Source organism: Bombyx mori, chromosome 12, assembly GCF_030269925.1.
Source record: "Bombyx mori chromosome 12, ASM3026992v2".
Lineage (NCBI taxonomy): Eukaryota > Metazoa > Arthropoda > Insecta > Lepidoptera > Bombycidae > Bombyx > Bombyx mori.
Genome location: NC_085118.1, coordinates 3,699,649 through 3,704,194, shown reverse-complemented (window position 1 = coordinate 3,704,194; position 4,546 = coordinate 3,699,649). Strand labels below are relative to the sequence as shown.

Sequence of the window (4,546 nt, the reverse complement as noted above, 5' to 3'; positions counted from 1 at the left end):
CCTTGAGATATAAGTTCTAAGATACCAATTAAGTTACAACGGCTGCCCCACCCTTCAAATCGAAACGCATTACTACTTCACGGCAAAAATAGGCAGGGTGGTGATACCCACCCGCGCGGACTCACAAGAGGTCCTACCAGCAGTAAAAAATTGTATAAAAGCTGAAAAATTAATAGAGTACATACATCTAGGTAATTAAAACATCCTGTAGCTTCGATCAAATTTAATATTCAATATATGTTTTCCAAACAAGGGTGAAACTTTTAATAACTCCGTCGAGTTGATACGTCCCAATATGTTTGCGAGACCTTTCGAATTTCGCCGATTAAAATCACATAAGACGAAGTTTTGTTTGCCAACGGAAATCTGCCAAACAACGCTCGCGAGTGAAAGACCAAATTGCCGAAACTGAATGAGATCAAGCGAAGTTTCCCGGGTTTATTTGCACATAATTAGAGAGAGCTCACTTACTTTGCGAAGTGTGAGGCTCTGTACAAACATGTTTGAATATTGAACGGTGTTTTATAAATTTGTACGTATTTACCTTTTGTATTTTTGTTTGAGTTAGATGGTCCTTTTTTACTTTTACAATTGCTTCACTTCGAACTTTTAACTCATCGTAAGTATTTTTTGTTGATGAGTATGAGATATGGAATAGTTTCATCTATTGACTGACTGACTGAGATAATGCGCAACTTGAATTGGTGACCGTAAGAGGACAAAATCTTTAATCATTCCCAGATATCCTAAATGAGCACAAAACTGTATTGAATTTCGTTTCCTAAGGAGATTAATTTAAGCTAACGCTAATTTACAGACACTAATTAAGAGTTGGAAGAGCATGATGTATCTTCTTTAAATATTTTTTAATTGTTGAGTTGAGTGGAAACAGCTCACCTGTTTTAATTGGCTTCATTCTTAACTTCAATTAACTATCTTATTTTTTCCAAAAACAAAGGCAATGTACACGAAAATATAATAAAACATTTCACGCTACCCACCTCGATATTTCACGCGGACGAATCCAATTTAAAATGAACAATACGCCTTTTCAAACGGGACCAGTTTCTTCATACAGACCGCCGTTTTGGTCCTAAAACATAAATTTATTGTTACACAGATCGCTTTCCTGGGGCGCGTCTTTCGAAAATGGTCTTTAACGTCCACTGAGCTTTGTGTAAATAATGTTCTATTAAATTTATCGCCATAATAAATGCCCGGGTCCACGTTTTTCTATGAATATAAGTTTAAATTTAAACCTTAACTGGTTGTCGCATCTATTTCGATATATGGATTGTTTTTATTGCATTTTTGTTTGTTAACTTCGAATATAAGAAGATACAAAGTATAAGTTTTTTGACTAAGTATGTTGTTGTTCAATTTTTAACTCATAAATTGTGTATGCCTGTCTGGAAAGCTCAAGAGAAGCATAAAAGGAAGAACAAAAGACTTAGATTATAATTTTACGGAATTGTTACTGGTGGTAGGACCTCTTGTGATTCCGCGCGGATAGGTACCACAGCCCTGCCCATTTCTACCGTGAAGCAGTAATGCGTTTCGGTTTGAAGGGTGGGGCAGCCGTTGTAACTATACTGAGACCTTAGAACTTATATCTCAGGGTGGGTGGCGCATTTACGTTGTAGATGTTCATGGGCTCCAGTAACCACCTAACACCAGGTGGGCTGTGAGCTCGTCCACCCTTCTAAGCAATAAAAAAAAAACTAGATAGAATTATTCAATTATTTAAAACCGATCTTAAAATATCATTCAGAGAATTGCTATTTCTTTCTCTAGATCAATTTCAGTCTCGGCAATTACTTATATCAAGGCAAGCTCTGTAAGCATTGTCCTTCAACGGAAACCGTTGTAAATAACGTTTGAGTGCGGGCTGAAGCGGCTCGAAGAACTCGCCGCCATTTTGTCCACTCCTCAAGTGTAAGAGCATAATCGTCCCTTAAATACACACAAGTGCACAATTAAACTGAGTATCCCTCATTTCTAAGAGTTCTTGTTGACGTCGTTAATGTTAAGGGAAGAAGTAAAAATGTTTGATGAGATTATTGCAATCGAATACGGAATACCTATTTAAGTTTTATTTGTTCTATCATTAAATACTTTTGACTGACTCGGTGGTGCAGTAATTAGCGGCTCTGACTGTTGCATCGGGGGTCGTGGGTTCGATTCCCACATCGAAGAAACATTCGTGTGCTGAACAGGTTTGTTTGCTCTTTACCTGGGTTTTTATATGTATCTACTTAAATATGTATATTTTTAAACATATAGTATGTTTTTAGTTTGTAGTACCCATAAGACAGGACATCCTAATTTGGGGCCGGATGACCGTGCCTGATTTGTTCCCAGTTACTTAGTGCCCTTAGGCGCGGGGACCTCGTAGGAGGTTAGGCCCGCGGTCCGAAAAAAAGGCAGTTGTTAGCATCGTCAGCTGGTCGGGTTACAGCTCGAGGACAGGTCGGTCGTGTGCACCGGGCACGGTGGCACGGTGTTCCGCTTCCCGTCCAGCGCGGTGTTCTACAGGGATCGGTCCTTGGTCCTCTCTTGTGGAACAACCTCACCGTCTCGTTCGACCTGAAAGCGGAGGTGCTTGCTGCGGATTACGCGTGGCGATGTGATCTCTGCGGCAGGCGATGTTCGACTTCTGCGAGTCCACCATCTCGCAGAAGGAGAAACTGGAAGGCCGTTCATGTAGCTTTGGCCCTGTGAGGAGGCAGTGTCCTCCTGGTGATAGTCACGGGGTGACCTAAGAGGGTCGAGGTTGTGTCGCACGCTACCGTCACTCTAGCGCGCTGTCACCAGGAGGATAGGACAACGCGTCGTTGGAAGCGGTCCGCCATGCGGTCCGCATTATTGTCATCGCTGTCGTCTCCCGGGCAGCCTGGTAAGGCCGCCGTACCGCGGACACCGGTGTCGTTGGTAGCCGACTATCGCCTCGACGACCCGTCGGTCGGGCGTCGTAGGAGTTGCACCGCCAATTTGGTTGTGGTGTTGACCGTGAGAACCCTTTTACTCTGACCAGGTTCTGACCCCGAGTGGAGATGGGATGTCGGGTGTAATGGCGCAGGGGAGTCGTTTAGTGCGGTAGGGCCATAAAAATATCCTTGTGCCCGCAGTTTGCTCCCAACTTCTGCAGATCGTCACAAGTCTCACATACCTCGTGCGCCCCCTAGGCGCGGAGATCTCGTAGGAGTTTCGGAACACAGCCCGAAAAAAAAGAACTTATTAGCAAATCATGTATTCCGCTAAATTTAAAGCAAGATTTTTATCTTTTGTTAAGTAGTTAGTAGAGCTAAAAAACATCACTACGTGACTGTCGCCAGCTACCGATTAAATTATGTTTTACGTGTGTAGATACATAATTATAATAATAATATGTTTATAATCAAATTCAACCAAAAAAAAACATAAATTTTGTTACCAGCTTTTTATTCGCACGCAAATAACTGATATTGGATAATAGCGTCCGAGATATTTCAAAGATCAAGGTTAACTCGAAATATCAGAGTTATTTATATGTAATCGAATATCCCGAGAGCGATACATCACGGTTATAATCTGAGCGAAAGAAGTGAGACTTATGTGTCATTCATCCGTAATCGAGTGCTGCCAGACTTGGATTGTTGCCAGACCAAACCTACTGTAACAAATCATGCCTTTATGATGTATGAAAAAAGGGTTTTGTGTTTACGTAAAGTTAGGGTTACACAGTGTAGTACGTTAGATGAAATATAGGTTTTCCGTGCATTTGTTATGTATTGTGTATAATATATTTTTGTCGACTGTTAATTTTGATTAACAATACATGTTAAATAGACGATAAGTGCTATGTTTTATTTAGCAATAAACATTCAATTTTAACATTGTAAATGTAAGAAGAACATTATATTCAAAAAGAGAATTTGAACGATCCTGATTATAATTCAAGTCTTTTAACCTAAATTCTAAACAAATTGAACTAATCTGGTCAAATTTCTAGTAAGTTCAGTTATTGATTGTGGATAGAATTATTTTGAGCTCACCCATCGGACGGCAATGGTATTATGATTATCATTTATTTCTAAAGACGGTGGTGATATTCATTTTAGGGTGTATAAGAATTTCGGGATAATTCGGAACGAGATAGACTCTTCTATCAATCTAGGTCATATGTAATCAGTCAAGACACGTAATATTTAATGCGCTTTGTTAACGTTGATTGGAACATATTTCTGTCAAAGTTTCAATTTTCTGTTCATACGATAACGTAGCACTGTTTCACAGTAGTATATCAGAAAGGTCACTAAGCAGAGCTGTCTACATCAACACCAAGCTGAAGCAAAGTTGAAGAAACGACCGCGAACGAATGACGAAAAATCTTTGAACAGATCGTCAAATATATCTATCTATATATATAAAAATGAATTGTTGTTCGTTAGTCTCGCTAAAACTCGAGAACGGCTGGACCGATTTGGCTAATTTTGGTCTTGAATTATTTGTCGAAGTTCAGAGAAGGTTTAAATGATAAATATGAAAATGCTCGGAATTAAATAAA

At 39.8% G+C, this 4,546-nt stretch overlaps 1 long non-coding RNA gene across 1 annotated transcript; it reads right to left on the bottom strand.

Annotated features, from left to right (window-relative positions):
* Positions 1–208: 208 nt before the first annotated feature.
* Positions 209–3,570, bottom strand: LOC134199815 (uncharacterized). Its single transcript, XR_009974453.1, has 3 exons — positions 3,434–3,570; positions 2,305–2,586; positions 209–1,093 (listed from the first exon to the last, which is right to left on the bottom strand). It is a non-coding gene; the product is annotated as an uncharacterized LOC134199815 (long non-coding RNA).
* Between the last annotated feature and the right edge of the window lie 976 nt (positions 3,571–4,546).